At 37.3% G+C, this 19,159-nt stretch overlaps 1 pseudogene; it reads left to right on the top strand.

Moving 5' to 3' along the window:
* Positions 1–13,361: 13,361 nt before the first annotated feature.
* LOC116904411 lies at positions 13,362–13,703 on the top strand (annotated as a pseudogene).
* The last annotated feature ends 5,456 nt before the right edge of the window (positions 13,704–19,159 follow it).

Genomic DNA, 19,159 nt, shown 5'->3' on the forward strand with positions numbered 1-19,159 from the left:
TCCTTGTCTTAATATAGAAAAATTGTAAATATATATAATCACAGCAAATGTGCATGTTCATACACATACCCACACACACCCACAAACACACAAATACACACAAAAGATTCCCTAATACATGTTTTATTGCATTTACCTTTGGTTTTGCTTTTTAATTTAATTTTTCTTAATTTTATATGCGAATATGACATTTTGATAAAATTCATATTCTCTCCTTTACCTCTAACTTCTCCTATCATACCCTATCAACTTTTTCTTCCAACTTGAGAACAAACACACAAGTAACATTATACAGACTGAACAAGTGGTACTTATGTATGGATTTATGAATATAATTATATAGGATTAACAATAATGGAAAAAGAAGACTATGGATCAGAAACAGAGCAAGGTGAGGTTTATAGGAAGATTTGTAGGAATGAAAGAAAAGAGAAAAATGACATAATTATACTATAATCACAAAAATAAAAGAAATAATATTTTAAAACACACCAAGTTTGCTTAATGATTCCAGTAATATGTGTGCATATAGAACTACCTAGTGAAGCATAAGTAAGTATCGATTCATCTACTATGCATGGACAACCTATCAGGGACCACACTTGAAAAAACCTGCCTCTCTTATTTTCATTTTTATATTTTTCAAGACAGAATCTCTCCATGCATTTTTTGTCTTTTATTAGTTGCTTTGATCTGAATTCTATGTTTTCTGTTTATTAATATTTGTATTATACACCTTTCCCCAGCTTTTCACTTTAGCATTCCTATAGCATTGAATTTCAATATCATATTAGTGAGTGAGATTTGTAATCTACTCTACGAATCTCTATCTTGGCTTATTATGTTATTTAAGATGTAATTAGTAAAAAATAAATAAAATGTAATTAGTATATTAAAGTGTAATTTTTATTGTAAGTTGTGTGTTTGCCTTTTTGTTTTTTATTTGTTTGTTTTGGGTTTTATTTATTGTTGTTGTTGTTTTTGATTTCTATAAGTTGCAGGAGCATGGTCCAAATCCTATTTTATCTATTTTTGTTCGTTTCGAATTTTATTTTAATTTATTATTTGAAATTTTATAATTGTAATTTTTGTTCAGATCTCATTGTTCTTTTATCATCCATCTATTATTATACTATATATAAACAGTTAATCATAACCATTCTATCTTCTTCCTTATTTTTTATTTATTTGCTTGTTTGTTAGAGTGTGTGGTGTGTGTGTGTGTGTGTGTGTGTGTGTGTGTGTGTATGCGCATGCGCGTGCATGCGCTGTGATGCATATGTAGATCTCAGAAGACAGTTTGCAGGAGTTGGGGCTCTTCTTCCATCATATGATCAAAGTCAGGTCATCAGGCTTCACCGCAAACCTCTCTACATGGTGAGCCCCTTTCACCAGCCCTACCTTCTTTATTAATAAAATAATGGTCTTTAAATATTCTCTATCTGCATTAGACATTATATTTTTATTTAGCCATCAGATACTACAACAAAACTTACAAATTATCCCCATTGCATTTACTAATATTTCTGTACACGGTATTTGTTCATTCTGATGGTCCAATGCTTCTTATCACCTTCGTGTTGAGAACTTTCATTACCAGTATTTTAGGGTTACTTTATTGTCAACACATTCTCTTAGTCTAGCTTCATCTGAGATGTCTTGGCTTACCCTTTACTCTCAATATTTTTTACAGTATATAGAATAATGAGTTTCGACTCTTGAAAAATATTCTCCCTGCCTTGCATTATTTCTTATGAGAAATCCACCATAATTTGAATTTTCACTCCTCTTTTTCTCCACATGATATTTCTCCTGTATTTGTGATATTTCATTGTTTTAAAATGTTCTTGTTTTCAGAAGTTAAATGATGATATGGATATTTAAATTTTTTATTTGCTTATTTATTTTGAGTGGGTGTTTTGACTGCATACATTTTGAGGACGATCGATGTGCATGCCTGATGCCCATGAAGGTCAGAGGAGGGTGACAGATTAGCGTGAACTGCTATACAGATGATGGAAATTGAATTCAGGCCCTCTGGAAGAACAAGTGTTTTTAACCTTTGGAAGAACAAGTGTTTTTAACCACTGAGCCATCCTCCTAGCCCTCCGTGATGTGTTTTACTGTAGATCTTTTTTATTTTATTTCTCTGGATTTTTAAAGGTTCTTCAATGTGTAGATATATATCTCTTGCAAAATTATGGGAGTTTTCAGCTAGCATTCATTTGATGCTCTGCTTTTCTCTATTCAGTCTATTTCTTTGCTTGCTCAGATTGTGGTTTCTTTGTAGCAGTAGATGTAAGTAGAAGCTCAGATTGCCAACTCCATTTGGAGTTCTTCACTATGAATGGATGTCAGGAGGACACTACTGATACTTGCCCATATGGAAGTATTAACAATGATTCTTTCATGCTCCCTATCTGGCCTCTATTTCTGGAGAGAGAGTTTGCCCTTTCTACTAGATAATGACAGTGAATGTCCTGACTCGACCCTGTCCTCCTCTCACAGGAAGGGTCTCTTTGCCTCATAACGCTGGCAAACCCTACTTGAATCTTCTGATTACATCTACCTGTATGCATGTCAGGCAATACTTTGAGTGCCTTATTGTACCCTTTCACAGGAAGTTTAGTCTCTTCACTAACTTTGGCTGGGAAGGCTGGATGTGCTTTCCAGTATGTGTAGCTATTACTGTAAAGGGTGATTGTTTGTTTGTTTTGTCTTGCTAGGATCTTCCTTTCCTGGCTCTCTTATTAAACGAGTAGATATCTTCTTTGAGAATTTATCTTGTCTGTATCCATTGTGGTTATAATGTCTAAATTGTTTAAACACTTGTCTGAGTTATAAAAAAAAAAAAAAACAGAAGGAAACCCAGAGAAATCACCAGATTGTACTCCTAGAATCAATTTTCACTGGCTTCTTCTCTCTATCCTTTAAAGTCTTCCGATTACTTTATATACAGTTTACAAGCATTTTAATAGCACATGTGATGTTATAAAAATTAAAATTACTATCCATTTTTAAATAAAAATTCTCATGAAGATCAGGTGTTGCTTGTTTCATTGCAGCCTGCAAATAAATGTGATGTCTATTGAGCTACAACTCAAATTCCCTGTTCCTTCCCCTCACCATCCTTTCCTGCTTTCCTTAAGTAGATTCTTGTTATCATGAGAAGTATTTGCAAGGATCTTACCATTTTTACTGCTGCTATAGGACATCATGTCTATTTCAGTTATGCTGTGTCCAGATGAAAACATCATTATTAAGAATCTGGGAGGTATGTACAAAGGAAGCAAGAGCTTTTTGCTTACCTTTAACCAATTTTTGTAATGGTCTGGGTATGAAGCAGTACTGTACACACCCAAAGACTTAAAACGAATGAGCCATATAATTTCACAAATGCTTTGTGCTTGTCCTTTGCCTGACTCTATGTTAATTTCTAACCCTTTCTGTTGTAGTGTGTATTGCAAGGCAATATGCTCAATTTTTAGTCAGATTTCTATTAGTTTTTTTTTTTAAGTACCTGAAACCATCTGTTTAAATAAGTGGAAAAAAGAGAGTTTTCCTGTTTGCTTTCTGAAAAAGATGTAGAATTCTCATGTCGTCCAGTGTTATGCCTGTCTGGACGCTGCCATGCTTAATGCTATGATGACAATGAACAGAACCTCCAAACCAGTAAGCCAGTCCCAATTAAATATTGTCCTACATAAAAGTAGCCCTGAACTGTGCCCTGTCACAGATCAAGTACTACATCTACCCCCTCACCCACACCCAAATACAGCTTGACTGCCAAGAGGTCCATCATAACCAGGGTCAAAGTTGAGACATACCCTCCCTCACCATAATACCTGGCCAAATTGGGACACTAATGTGGTCCAGCAAAGGTGAGAACTATCCACCCTGCCAAAGACACATCTTTCTTCCACCTCGAAACTTTGCCCATACCCACTCCCACATTCAGAGAGAGCTTGACTCCTAGAACGTCCTTCATAAACATGCTCACAGGAGATACAAGCCCCAGTAGGAAACAGAAAGTCCAGCTAAAACCAGAGATAACCAGATGTCAAGCGGTAAGTGCAAGAACATAAGCAATACAAACCAATGGCACTTGGCAACATCAGAGCCCAGTTCTCCCACTACAGCAAGCCCTGGACACCCTAAAAGACCTGAAAAGCAAGAATCTGACCTAAAATTCCATCTCATCCAGGAAATTCAGGACACAGTGAAAAGACCAAATCTAAGAATAATAGCTATATAACAGAGTGAAGACTCCCAATTCAAAGGGCCAGAAAATATCTTGGTACATAAAAGAATGAAGATTCCCAATTCAAAGAGCCAGAAAATATCTTCAACAAAAACTTAGAAGAAAATGTCCCTAACCTAAAGAAAGACATGGTCATAAATATACAAGAAGCCTTAAGAACACCAAATAGATTCAAACAGAAAATATAATAATCAAATGCACAGAAAAAAGAAAGAATATTAAATGCTATAACAGGAAAAGGCCAAGTAATATAAGAAGGCAGACCTATCATATTTACACCAGACTTTTAAACAGCAACTGTAAAGGCCAGAGATTCTGGACAGATGTCATTCAGACCCTTAGAGAACACAAATGCCAGCTGAGGATACTATACCCAGCAAACCCCTTAACCATCATAGATAAAGAAACCAAGATATTACATGACAAAACCAAATTTAAACATCTTTCCACTAACTTAGCTACACTACAGAAAACAATACAATACAACTATTTACTACAGACAATAACAGAAGTAAAACTCCAACACAAGGAGGGAAACTACACCCACAGAAAAACAAGAAATTAATCATCTCACAACAAACCAAAAATAAGAGAACCACATATAATACTACTTCTAACAACAAAAATATAATGAACCAACAATCATTGGCATTTACTATCTCTCAATATCAATGAACTCAATTCCTCAAAAAAGACATAGGCTAACAGGCTGGATATGTAAAAAGGACCCAGCATTTTCCTGCATACAGGAAACACACCCCATTGACAAAGACAAAAACAACCAGAGTAAAAGGCTAGAAAAAAAGGATTTCCAAATAGATGGCCCCATAAAACAAGCTGGAGTAGCCATTCTAATATCAAATAAAATAGACTTTCAACCACAAGCTATCAAAAGAGATGGGGAAGGACACTTAATATGCATCAAAGGAAAAATCCTCCAATATAAATTCTCAATTCTGAATATCTATCCCTCAAATGCAAGGACACACACACACATTATATATATATATATATATATATATATATATATATATATATATATATATACACAAAAACATTGAACCTCACACAATAATGCTGGGAGACTTCAGAGACTTCAGCACCCCACTCTCACCAATGGACAGATCATGGAAACAGAAACTAAACAGAAACACAGTGAAATTAAAATAAGTCATGAAACAAATGGATTTAACAAATATCTACAAAGCATTTTACCCTGAAACAAAAGAATACACATTCTTCTCAACACCTCATGGTACCTTCTCCAAAATTGATCATATAATGAAACACAAAACAATCCTCAACAGATAAAAGATGGAAATAATCCCATGCATTCTGTCAGATAAAACTGATACGAACTAAGGCTAGTCATCAGTAACAGCAAAAACAACAGAAAGCCCACATACTTATGGAAAGTGAATAACTATTTGCTCAATGATAACTTGGTCAGGGAAGAAATAAAGAAAGAAATTAAAGTCTTTCTAGAATTTAATGGAAATGGAGGCACTACATACCCAAACTAATGGAACATAATGAAAGCCATGCCAAGAGGAAAATTCATAGTACTGAATGCTTTCATGAAGAAATTGTAGAGATCCTAAACTAGCAACTTAAAAGCACATCTAAAAGCTTAGAACAAAAAGAAGCAAACACACCCAAGAAGAATAGACAGTAGGAAATAGTCAAAACTCGGAGTTGAAATTAACCGATTAGAAATGAAGAGAACTATGCAAAGAATCACCCAAGTAAGAGCTGATTTTTTTTGAGAAAATCAACAAGATAGATAAGCAAGCCCTTGGCCAAGCTAACTAAAGGGCACAGAGACAGAACCCAAATGAACAAGTTAGGAAAATGGAGACGTACAAACAGAAACAGAGGAAATTCAAAAACATCAGTTCTACTACAAAAGTGTATATTTAACAAAAGGAGAAAATCTAGACGAAATGGATGACAGATAGCATGTACCAACATTAAATCAGGACCACACACACACACCATCTAAACAGTCCAATAACACCTAAGAACAAAGAAACAGTCACTAAAAATTTCCCAACCAAAAAAACCCAGGACCAGATGGTTTGATTGCAGAATTCCATCAGACTTTCAAAGAAGGTCTAATACAAAAACTTCTCAAAGTATTCAATAAAATAGAAACAGAAGGAACACTACCTAATTCATTCTATGAAGCCAGAACTACTCTGATACTCAAACCACACAAGAACCAGCCCCCAAAAAAGGAAAAGAAAACTTCAGACTTTTTTTTTGTTCATTTATAGCTTTTCTGTTTAATTCCAATGTTTAAAATGATTATACAAGTACAACTGAATAAAACAAAGAATTTGTAATAATGCTTGGAAATAATAAATGTTCTATACATTTCTAAAAAAAAAAAAAAAACAAAAAAAACTTCAGACTAATTTCCCCATGAAAATAAATGCAAAAATACTCAATAAAATTCTAGCAAAATGAATTCAAGAACACACCAAAGTCATCAGTCACTACAATTGCATAACTGTCATCCCAGGGATGCAGGGGTGGTCCAATATATGGAATTCCATCAATGTAACCCACTATAAAAGCAAACTCAAAGGAAAAAAAGAGCTACATGATCTTCTCATTAGATGGCTGCCCAATCTCTCCAAATCTACTAAATATAGTACTTGAAGTTCTACCTAGAACAATTAGACAATAAAAAGAGGTCAAAGGGATACAAATTGGAAAGGAAGAAATCAAGGTATCACTATTTTCAGATGATATGATAGTATGCTTAAGCAACCCCAAAAATTCCACCAACTCCTACACCTGAGAAACAACAGCAGCACAGTGGCTGGATATAAAATTAACTCAAACAAATCAGTAGCCTCCTTCTTCACAAAGGATAAATGGACTGAGAAAGAAATTAGGGAAACAACAACCTTCACAATAGCCACAAATAATATAAAGTATCTTGGTGTAACTCTAACCAAGCAAGTAAAAGATCTGTATCACAAGAACTTCAAGTCTCTGCAGAAACCAAAGAAGACCTCAGAAGACAGAAAGATCTCCATGCTCATGGATTGGTACGATTAATACAGTAAAATTGACCATCTTACCAAAAGGAACCTACAGATTCAATGCAATTCGAAATTAAAATTTCAATTCAACTTTTCCCAGAGATAGAAAGAGCATTTTCAACTTCATCTGCAATAACAAAAAAAAAACCCCAAAAAACAAACAAACAAACAAAAAACCAGGATGCAGAAAACAATTCTAAACAATAAAAGAACGTCATGGGGAATCATTATCCCTGGCCTTAAGCTGTACTATGGAGCAATAATGATAAAAACCACATGTTATCGTTACAGAGACAGACAGGTTGAAAAATGGAATAGAATTGAAGACTCAGAAATAAACACACATACCTATGGTAATGTGATCTTTGACAAAGATAAAACCATCCAGTAGGGGGAAAATAGCATTTTCAACAAATGGTGCTGGTCTAGCTGGCAGTCTGCATGTAGAAGAATGCAAATTTATCCATTTTTATCTCCTTTTATAAAACTCAAGTCCCAGTGGATCAAGGACCTCTACATAAAATCAGATACGCTGAACGTAATAAAACAGAAAGTGGGGAAGAGCCTTGAACACATCATCACAGGAGAAAATTTCCTGAACAGAACACTGATGGCTGAGACTCTAAGATCAACTATTAACAAATGGGACCCCATGGAACTGAAAAGCTTCTGTAAGGTAAAGGACACTGCCAATAGGACAAAATGATAATCTACAGATTGGGAAAAGATCTTTACTAACCCTGTAACCAATAAAGGGCTAATATGCAAAATATACAAAGAACTCAAGAAGTTAGACTCCAGAGAACCAAATAACCCTATTAAAAGTGGGGAACAGAGTTAAAGAAGAATTCTCAACTGAGGAATCTCAAATGGCCTAGAAGCACCTAACAAAATGTTTAACATCCCTTAGTCATCAGGGAATGGAAATCATCAACAACCCTGGGATTCCACCTCACAGCAATCACAATGGCTAAGATCAAAAACTCAGGTAACAGCAGATGCTGGTGAGGATGTGGAGAAAGAGGAACACTCCTCTATTGCTGCTGGGATTGCAAACTAATACAACCACTTTTGAAATCATCTGGCAGTTCCTCAGAAAATTAAACATAGTACTAACTGAATACCAAGCTTTATTACTACTGGGCATATACACAAAAGATTCTCCAACATATAACAAGAGCACATGCTCCAATATTTTTATAGCAGCCTTATTTATAATAGCCAGAAGGTAGAAACAACCAAGAATTCCCTCAATGGAAGTACAGAAAATGTGGCTCATTTACATAATAGAAAACTACTCAGCTATTAAAAAATGACAACTTCACAGATTTTGTAGGAAAATAAAGAGAACTCGACTATATCATCCTGAGTGAGGTAGCTAGACACAAAATAGCATATGTGGTGTATGCTCACTTATATGTGGATATTAGCTCAACAGCTCAGAATATTCAGAATACAACTCACAAGCCATAATAAGCTTAACAAGAAGGAAGGCCAAAGTTTGGATGTTTTGACCCCACTTACAAGAGTAACAAAATAACCATGGGAGGCAGAGGGGGGAGGGACCTGGATGGGAGAAGAAGGGAAGAGGGAAAAGGGGGACAGGTTCAGGTATGGAAAGAGACAGGAGAGAAGTCCAGAAGGCCAGGAGAGTGAATAAAAATAAGTAGCAGTAAGAGATGGGGAACAAAGGGAACCACTAGGAAGTCCCAGATACTAGGGCCCCAGGGTCCTCAGGACTCAGTGGAGATGACTTTAGCCAGAATACTCAAACCAAAGTGAAAGAGAACCTGCAGAGACCATCCAGTAGATAGGTACAGCCACCAGTTGAGGGATGGGACCACCCACCCATCTCAAAATTTTTCACTCACAATTGTTCCTGCCCAAATAAAAGACAGAGACAAAAATGGGGCAGAGACTGAAGGAAAGGCCGTCTGGAGACTAGCCCACCTTTGAATCCATCCCATCTGCAGACACCAAACCCCAACACTATTGCTGATGCCAAGAAGATCTTGTAGACAGGAGTTTGGTATAGCTGTCCATTGAGAGGTTCTGCCAGTACCTGACTAAGACAGATGGAGATTCTCACGCCAAGCATTGGACTGAGCCCAGGGACCCCAAAGGAAGAGTTAGGGGAAGGATTAGAGGAACTGAAGGGGATTATAATCCCAGAGGAAGAACAACAATGCCAACTAACAGGACTTCACAGAGGTTCCAAGGACTAAACCACCAACCAAAGAGTATACATGCATGTGTCCAAGGCTTTCACTACATATGTACCAAAGGACTGCCTTATCTGGCATCAATGAGAGAGGAGATGATTGGTCCTGTAGAGAATTGTTGCCCCAGTGAAGGGGCATGAGGAACAGGTAAGCTGGGAGTGGGTGCGTGGGTTGGGGAGCAGCCACTTAGGGACCAAGGAGAGAGAAGAATAGGGCACAGGGTTTGTGGAGGGGAGACTGGGAAGAGGAAAACATTTGAAATGCAAATAATAGAATAATTAATTTAAAAAGTAAAAATAAGAGAGAAAAAATTATTTAGAATCAGCTTCAGTCTACTTGATTGATCTTATTGTTTCTGGTATAGTAGTAAAGCATTACAGAACAAATTGTTCATTACAGCAGCTAGGAAGAAAAAAACAAAGGAGAATGAATCAGGGTAGGATACATCTTCAAGGATACTCCCTATTTAACTAAAGACATCCAGTTGGGCCCTACCTTATAAAGGTTCCCTCACCTCCCAGAAGACGATATTATATGACTTCCAAGCCTAGACCTGCAAAAATTGCACCGTCCACTGCTATTCTCCTAGAATTCAGTCGCCATCAACACTACCTCACCTAGCCTGCTGGATGTGATAAGATGTGCTTCAGCCAAAAGTCTCAGTAGTTACATGTGAGAAGAACTGTCACTGACTGAAGAATGGCCAGCTCTGGGTCAGCCTGTCATATGAAAACAAATACTTCAATGAACAGAGCTATTCATATCAGGTATATTCAATGGGACAATCCATGGAAGAGACAGCCTATACTTGGATGGTTAGTGTCAATGTTGTAGATTATTATTGAAGCTGGAGAGATAAATGCCTCAGAGTTAGAAACAGTGTACTTTCAGAGGATCTAGGTCCAATTCTCAGCGTTATAATTGAGGATTTTTAAACTCCTGTTCCATGACATCGAAGGCCCTCTTCTGGTCTCTACAAGTAAGCAAAATACCCAAACATAAAATTTTTGATTTTTATTATCAGAAAAAAAGAACTAGTGTACTCACATATTCTCGTCAATATTTCTTGTGTTCCTTTAAAGAGTTTACAAATGATGACATAAAATTTGTCCTCTTGAACCTTACTGATCCTGGCCCACAGCTCCCTGCTCCCAAACCCCGTGGGAGAGAAAGTAGATCGCCCAGAAGTGTGGGCAATCCTGAGACTGCAGGGCAGGAGAGACCGCCACTTCTGCCCACCTTTGCCCACATCCGTGACCCAAGAGGAAACTGTATAGTGTCTCTGGGCACGGGAAGATTGCAGCAGTCAAACTACAGGAGCCCTGTGGTCCAGACTGTGCCTGGACCTGGAAAGACTCGATCAAACAGTTCCCTGCACCCAAATCCCATGGAAGGGAGAGCTAGACATTAAGAGGGGCAGACACTCCTGGGAAACCAGAGAAGACTACTCTCTGCCCACATTTCTGACTCTAGAGGAAAACACCTAGCTCCATCGGGGCCCCCTGCTGACGGGGACCTAGAAGAAGTAGGGGCAGGCCCTTCTGGTTCCTGCCCACAGGGACAGCTGAAAGCCAGTGGACAGGAATGATTACAAGTCTGAGAGCAGAACATTCGGCTCCCATAACTGGCTGAAAGAAAACAGGAAAACAGGTCTACAGAACTCCTGACACACAGGCCTATAGGAAGGTCAAACCACTGTCAGAAATAGCAAAAGAAGTTAACACCAGAGAGAACCTGATGGTGAGAGGCAAGTGCAGGAACCCAAGCAACAGAAACCAAGAGTACATAGCATCATCAGAGCCCAATTCTCCCACCAAAGCAAACAATGGATATCCAAACACACCAGAAAAGCAAGATCTAGACATAAAATCATATTTGATCATGATAATGGAGGACTTTAAGAAAGACATAAAGAACTCCCAAAGAAAAATGCAGGAAAGCACAAGTAAACAAGTAGAAGCCCTTAGAGAGTAAACACAAAAATCCCTAAAAGAATTACAGGAAAACACAATCAAACAGGTGAAGGGATTGAAAATGGAAATAGAAACAATAAAGAAAGCACAAACGGAGTCAACCCTGGATATAGAAAACCAAAGGAAGAGACAAGGAGTCGTAGATACAAGCATCATCAACAGAATATAAGAGATAGAAGAGAGAATCTCAGGAGCAGAAGATTCCATAGAAATCATTGACACAACTGACAAAGATAATATAAAACTGAAAAAGCTACTGGCCCCAAACATACATGAAATCCAGGACACAATGAGAAGATCAAACCTAAGGATAATAGGTATAAAAGAAAGTGAAGACTCCCAACTCAAAGAACCAGTAAATATCTTCAATAAAATCATAGAAGAAAACTTCCCTAATCTAAAGAAAGAGATGCCCATAAACATATGAGAAGTCTACAGAACTCCAAATAGATTGGACCAGAAAAGAAAATCCTCCTGTCACGTAATAGTCACAACACCAAATGCACAAAACAGAGAAAGAATATTAAAAGCAGTAAGGGAAAAAGGTCAAGTAACATATAAAGGCAGACCTATCAGAATTACACCAGACTTCTCACCAGAGACTATGAAAGCGAGAAAATCCGGGACAGATGTCATACAGACGCTAAAAGAACACAAACACCAGCCGAGGTTACTGTATCCAGCAAAACTCTAGATTAACATAGATGGAGAAACCAAGATATTCCATGACAAAATCAAATTTACACAATATCTTTCTACAAATCCAGCCCTACAAAGGATAATAAATGGTAAAGCCCAATACAAGGAGGCAAACTACACCCTAGAAAAAGCAAGAAACTAATCGTTTTGCAAAAAAGCAAAGAGAAGACAAGCACACAAACATAATCTCACCTCCAAATACGAAGAAAACAGGAAGCAACAATCACTAATTCTTAATATCTCTCAACATCAAAGGACTCAATTCCCCCACAAAAAAAGACACAGATTAACAAACTGGATATGTAATGAGGACCCAGCATTTTGCTGCCTACAGGAAACACACCTCAGAGACAAAGACAGACACTACCTCAGAGTAAAAGGCTGGGAAACAATTTTCCAAGCAAATGGTCTGAAGAAGCAACCTGGAATAGCCATTCTAATATCGAATAAAATCGGTTTTCAACCAAAAGTCATCAAAGAACACTTCATATTCATCAAAGGAAAAATCCACCAAGATGAACTCTCAATCCTTATTATCTATGCTCCAAATACAAGGGCACGTACATACATAAAAGAAACCTTACTAAAGCTCAAAGCACACATTGCACCTCACACAAAAATAGTAGGAGATTTCAACACCCCACTCTCATCAATGAACAGATCATGGAAACAGAAATTAAACAGGGACATAGACAGACTAACAGAAGTTATGAACCAAATGGACTTAACAGATATTTATAGAACATTGTATCCTAAAACAAAAGGATATACCTTCTTTTCACCACCCTAGTAGGGGCACCAATGAAAGGGAAGCCCTTGGCCCTGCAAAGGGTGGACCCCCAGTGAATGGGATTGTTGTGGGGAGGGCAGTAATGGGGGGAGGGTGAGGAGGGGAACACCCACATAGAAGGGGAGGTGGAGGGGTTAGGGGGATGTTGGCCTGGAAACCGGGAAAGGGAATAACATTTGAAATGTAAGTAAGAAATACCCAATTTAATAAGGATGGAAAAAAATTGTCCTCTTGTTTTGTTTTCTGGTCTTCTAAATGGGATATTTATTACTTTAATACTTTAAACACAGAACTTGTACTGAAAATTAAGTAGACCAAACAGTATTAAATGTTTGATACTTTTACTAATAAGAAAGTTAATTTATGGCTAGCAAAGATGGCGGCCGCTGCTGCAAGCTGAGTAGTCGAGTAGTTGGTGCAAAGCAGGCACTGTGTGAGATTTGCATTCACGTATGCCAGCGTTCCCCAGGCAGCCAGAGTGTGAGAGATTTCATCCAGCAACAGTACGTGGAGCTGAAGAAGGCGCACCCCGACCTGCCCATTCTAATCCGCGAATGTTCAGAGGTGCAACCCAAGCTCTGGGCCCACTATGCTTTTGGTCCAAAAAAGAATGTGTCTCTGAACAATCTGAGTGCTGCTGAGGCGACATGAGCCATGGAGAATGTGCTAAGTGGCAAAGCACGAAGTATCTCCACTGAGGACTGAGCAAGCCCACCAGAACCTCCTGGACTGAAGACAATGTAAGGAAATGTGTTCTTTTGGTCCTTATAAAGCTTACGGTGTACAGTGTTGCTTCAGAAAAAAAAAAGTTAATTTATGCAATGCTTACATATAGTTCTCTTATTTTCTTCTTATGATGAAATAAAGACATGAAATTCCTTCTCCTTGGTCATGTGGTTAATGGGACTGGTTTAATAATGGGGATAGATCCAACAGGGTGCTGCCAGAATTGATTTTATTCTTTCATGCAACTGTTCCTGCAGAACCTGCTCTGTCAGCTTGTTCATCTCTCTGGCTGAAATTTCAGGCCAGTCCAGTAGCTTTCCCAGGCAATTGGTATCCTCCAGACTTTCACAAGTAATAAAAACGGCATTTAAATCTACTATCCAAACTCTAGATTGTTATCTCCCTCAAAATTGCTGTTTTGTTTTTTTTTTTTTTCTGTTCATACTCATCTCAGGTGTGGAGACCATAGTGAGAAATGCCAGTCATACTCAACATCCCCTTTATCGACCTGTTTTTCTGAGTTGGATCAGTTGTTTTGGTTCCAGATAGAACAGGTCTTACATTTAATCTGATGCAAGAGTTCTCTGAAAGACAGGAAATGTCCACAAGTCCTCTACATCCTATGTGGTGCTTTCCTTAGTTATTTGGAGTTACTTTCTCTAGGAATCTAGGAATCTATAGTTAAGGACTTCTGACTTGGATCTTATTTTCCTGCATTACTATTAGTTATATGACCTTAATTTTTTATTTAAGGTTGTATTCCAGACCTTTCCTCCCATGTTCTTCTGTATGTATGTATGTATGTATGTATGTATGTATGTATACGTATATGTGAATAATGTGCATAGCCATCTCTTTTCCATAGAACCCACAGAGTACAAAAAGAACAGAAAATATGAATCTGTGCAAGTATAACTTATATCTAATAGGGTATTTGTAAAGTGGCACTTCAAGTAGGTACCCAGCACCATCTAAGCCCTTATGGTTTTCAAGTATCAATCATGTGAACCTTGCCATGTCAAGTTCTCTGACCCTTCTCATGTGGCTTAAAGTGAGATGTCAGGATAGTTTATGACAAGGAGAAGGAAAAGACACAGTATCCTCAAATCTTTATACAGAAGTCCACCATTGCTGATCTCTTAACTTTCAGTGAATTCTTATTTTGCATCCTATAGGAAAACAGGGCAAATCAAGTTTGGACAGGCAAGGTGCACAGTTTCTCACGCTTTTCTGTAAAGGTAGTCTTGCTTTGCTTTTGGAGACTCTGGTACACCACAAGCAAACACATGTGGGTAAAGATGTCTATCATTTGTTGCCCATAATATTACAAATAATAAAGAAAACCTACATTTCCCCAACTCTATGTCAATTATATTAAAGAAGATATGATTATTGTTTAACAGAGAAATTAAAAGTAGAGAAATGATAGAGTTTCCCAGGATTTCATGAGTAGTAGCACTGGCTCGTCTGCACTTAAAATTCTTGCTCATTGCATTAAATCCACTGAATATGTTTACAGATTATAAATGTATACATATACTCATATAAGTTTGTATCTTCTCATAAATGAAGAATGAGAGAACTAAAACTGACAAAGAAGTCTAGAAAAGGTTAGATCACGGGGAAGAGATGAACATAGAAGTTGTCCCCTAGTTTACTCTGCTGTAGAGATGGGAAGCAGAGGAGAAAAAGAATACCAAAATAATCTCAAAACAATTCCAGGGGGAGAAAAAAGATAAGGAGTTAGAAAGTCATAACCCAAGAGTTCTCTCTCTCTCTCTCTCTCTCTCTCTCTCTCTCTCTCTCTCTCTCTCTCTCTCTCTCTCTCTCTCTCTCTCTCTCTCTCTCTCTCTCTCTCCCTCTCCCTCCCTCCCTCCTCCCTCCTTTCTCCATCCTTCCCTCCTCCGTCCTCATCCTTGTGTGTGTGTGAGTGTGTGTGTGTGTGTGTGTGTGTGTGTGTGTGTGTGTGTGTGTGTTTACAGGGATCTAACAAACTGAAAATGGAGATGGTGTATCATATCTGTTATCCCAACACCAAGGGTGATAATGAGTTAAAGGCTAGACTGGCAACATACCTGAGACCTTTTCTCAAAAATAAAACACTTCTTCCTATCTCCACCACCCTCCGAAGTATGAAGAGATTAAAGAAAAAGAAGCATAAATATAATAGCTGCTGGAATTGAATATATGACTGCAAGTCTTAGTTTCTTTAAAAACATTTTAACAGTTTTTAGTTGTAGCTAAATAAACATAACCTAGACAAATGCATCTACATTTCTGGGCAGCCATCCCCATCATTTGTTTGCAGACATTATTCATTTGTTCAAGTCTAAACTTGCTCCTCATTAAATACTAAATCTTATTCTCTCCTCCCTCTAGACACTGGAAACAATTGTCTGCTTTTTGTTTTTTCAAATGTGTCTGTTTCAAGTATATTGTGTAAGTGGAATCAGAAAGTAGTTCTACATTTGTGACTGAATTCTATTACTTATAATATTTATGTATCCATTATGTTTGTATGAAACTGTTCAACTTCATTATTGTTTATGGAGCCATTCCTTTGCCATGGGGCAGTTAGGAATTTATATTTTAGAAAACCATGAACAACACTGGTCTTCCTAACATTATAATGAAGCCTAAGGAATATTTGCTGTCGCTTCTTTGACATCAGAAAAACATCTCCTGGTCTGTGCCAACAGTGCGTAGGTAATAAATACTGGCAAGGAAAACAACCTGACCTTAGAAATCAGGTCAGGCACAAGTGTGATTTTTGATACCCAACAAATCAGACACCGCTTAGAGTTTTCTATACAAACTCTTACTAAGACTAGATGCTTCCTTCCAGAGGTTAATTTTCTGTCAACCACCACCAATTTTATTGCATTTCTATTTTACTTATTTAGAGGCCTTAAAACAAAACAAAACAAAACAAAATCAAGGTCTTATTTTGTGGAGCGGGATGGTCTAGAACTCATTCACTATTTAGTGCAGACTAACCTCAAACTCAAAGTCCCCCTTCCTGTTTCAGCCCTCTAATTGCTGGAGATTACTGACATATGTGACCAAAACCGGCTTCTATTTCTTTTTGTTGAAATACTTCTCACTGATCACTCAGTATTTAATCTCAGGCTAGAGATCCAGTCATTCTCTGATTTTTCTTTAGAGGGTTTGTATCCCTAGCATTCTTTATTCAGAGTTCACTCTGAGCTCTCACCGTCAAGATTAATGAACTATCTGTATGCATGGTTTAGATATGAAAGTCAAAATGCAGTCAACAATTCAACAAGAAGCAAATGCGGTAATATCAAAACATGTTATTGTTAAGAATTGTTTTTGCTCTCCTGGGCTTTTGTTTTTCCATATGAAATTGAGAATTGCTCTTTCCTTGTCTTTGAAAAATTGTATTGGAATTTTGATGGGGATTGCATCGAATCTGTAGATTGCTTTTAGTAAGATGGCCATTTTCACTGTAGTGTGGGAGATGTCTCCATTTTCTGAGGTCTTCTTTGATTTCTTTCTTGAGATTTCACTTGTTTGTTAGAGTTAGCCCCAAGGTATTTTATATTATCTGTGACTGTTGTGAAGTGTGTGGCTTCCTTATTTTCTTCTCAGTCCATTTACCATTTATTTAAAGGACAGCTACTGATTTGTTTCAGTTAACTGTATATCCTCCAACTTTGCTGAAATTGTATCAGCTGTAGAAGTTATTTGTTAGAATTCTTGGGGTCCCTTGTGTATGCTATCATATCATCTGCAAAAAGTCATACCTTGACTTCTTCTTTTCCAATCTGTATAACCCTAATTCCTTATGTCTTATTGTTCTAGCTAGAATTCAATGAGTACTATATTGAATAGATACAGGGAGAGTGGGCAGCCTTTTCTTGTCCCAGATTTGAGTGGGATTGCTTCAAGTATCTCTCCATTTAATTTGATACTGGTTGTTGATTTGCTGTATATTGCTTTTATTATGTTTAGGTATGGGTCTTGAACTCCTAATCTCTCTAATACTTTTAACATGAAGGGGTATTATATTTCATTAAATGCCTTTACAGCATCCAATAAGAAGATCATGTGATTTTTTTTCTTTGAATTTGTTATATAGTAGATTGTACTAATAGATTTTCATATATTGAACCAAACTTGCATTCCTGGGATGAAGCATACTTGATTGTGGTGAATGATGGTTTGATGTGTTCCTGAACTCAGTTTACAAGAATTTTAATGAGTACTTTTGCATCGATATTTATAAATGAAATTAGTCTGAAGTTCTCTTTTTTTGTTTGGTCCTTGTGTGGTTTAGGTATCAGAGTAATTCTGGATTCTTAGTGTTCTTTCTGTTTCTATTTTATGAAATAGTTTGAGGAGTGTTGGTATTAGCTCTTCTTTGAAGGTCTGGTAGAATTCTGCAGTAAAGTCTTCTGGCCCTTGGCTTTTGGGAAGATGGGAGGTTTTTAACAACTTCTTCTATTTCCTTAGGGGATACAGGCCTGTTTAGATAGTTTACCTGCTATTGATTTAATGTTAGTATATGGTATCTGTTTAGAAAGTGAAAATAGATCCTTATTTGTCAATTTGCACAAAGTTCAAGTTCAAGTGGACCAAGGACCTTAACATAAAACCAGACACACTGAATCTAATAGAAGAGAAAGGGGGAAGCCCCAAACTCATTGGCACCCGGGGAAATTTTCTAAACAAAACTCCAGTGGCTCAGGCTCTAAGATCAAGAATTGATAAATGCGACCTTGTGAAACTGAAAAGCTAGTCAAATTGGCAGCCTACAGATTGGGAAAAAACTCTTCACTAACCCTACATCTGATAAAGGACTGATATCCAAAATATATAAAGAACTCAAGAAGAAAATCTCTAAAAAAAAAAAAAAAAAAAAAAAAAAAAAAACCAAACAAACAAACAACCCAATCAAAAATGAAGTGTAGAACTAAGCACAGAATTCACAACTGAGGAATCTCGAATGGCTGAGAAGCACCTAAAGAAATGTTCAACATTCTTAGTCATCAGGGAAAGGAAAATCAAAACAACCATGAGATTCCACCTTATACCAATGAGATTGGTTAAGATCAAAACTTACGTGACAACACATGCTGGGTAGAATGCAGAGAAATAGAAACATTCTCTCCCATTGCTGGTGGGATGGTAAACTGGCACAATCACTCTGGAAATCAGTCTGGAGACTTCTTAGAAAATTGTAAATATATCTACCTGAAGACCCAGCTATACCACTCTTGAGCATATAGCCAAAAGATGTCCCCCATGCCACAGTGGCACATGCTGCACTATAGTCACAGCAACCTTATCTGTAATAGCCAGACACTGGAAACAACCCAGATATCCCACAATGAAGAATGGATAAAAAAAAAATGTGGTTCATTTACATAATGGAATAGTATTCAGCTATTAAAAATGAGGACAACCCTCCC

The sequence above is a fragment of the Rattus rattus genome, chromosome 6, assembly GCF_011064425.1.
Source record: "Rattus rattus isolate New Zealand chromosome 6, Rrattus_CSIRO_v1, whole genome shotgun sequence".
Classification (NCBI taxonomy): Eukaryota; Metazoa; Chordata; class Mammalia; order Rodentia; family Muridae; genus Rattus; species Rattus rattus.